The sequence below is a fragment of the Octodon degus genome, unplaced genomic scaffold (assembly GCF_000260255.1).
Source record: "Octodon degus isolate 3935 unplaced genomic scaffold, OctDeg1.0 scaffold00104, whole genome shotgun sequence".
In the NCBI taxonomy this organism is placed as follows: domain Eukaryota; kingdom Metazoa; phylum Chordata; class Mammalia; order Rodentia; family Octodontidae; genus Octodon; species Octodon degus.
This window is the reverse complement of record NW_004524680.1, coordinates 4,276,451-4,277,083: the sequence shown is the minus strand read 5'-3', so window position 1 is coordinate 4,277,083 and position 633 is coordinate 4,276,451. Positions and strand designations below refer to the sequence as shown.

The 633-nt window shown below is 32.9% G+C and overlaps 1 protein-coding gene across 9 annotated transcripts in view; it reads left to right on the top strand.

The window, feature by feature from the left end:
* Window positions 1-633, top strand: part of Zfp41 (ZFP41 zinc finger protein) — a 17,551-nt gene that overhangs the window by 8,295 nt on the left and 8,623 nt on the right. The window lies entirely within an intron of this gene.

Sequence of the window (633 nt, the reverse complement as noted above, 5' to 3'; positions counted from 1 at the left end):
TTTTTTTTTTTTTTTTTTTTTTTTTTGGCTAACTGGGAATGAACCCAGGGGCTCTACCACTGAGCTACATTTTTTAATTAATTTCATCGAGAAACAAATAGCAATGAGACAGTTCAAAACAGGTTAGTAGGACAATTACAATAATTAATACATTGCATATTGTTGTCTTTGTAGTAGTTATAGTACAAGATGTAGACATGATAGCCTGTCCAAACACTATTAGTACAAATCTTTCTTCTCATTGAATTAAGAGAAAGCAGCTGTATATCTATCCTATTTTGCATACACAGATACAAAACGGTCCTTCATGTATATCCCCCTTTTTTGTTTAGTTTTGTTTAGTATTCCATTGCCATTTAAATATTGTAGGCATGTGAATTCAGCAAAATAATCCAATATAGTCCAGTAGTCCATAATAGTAGTAGGTTATCCGTAAGACTGACAATGTCAGAAGTTGTTGACTTGAGCCTTTTACAGCTCAGCATATTAATATGGCTTTACATTTTATACTTCATTTTTATACTTTTCTGCTGGATGGTAAGACCAAGATAAAGCAAGACCTGTATAACAAGAAATGTAACTTTTGTATCTGCCAAGATCAGTCAAATTCCCTCAGGATTTACCCTGAAACCC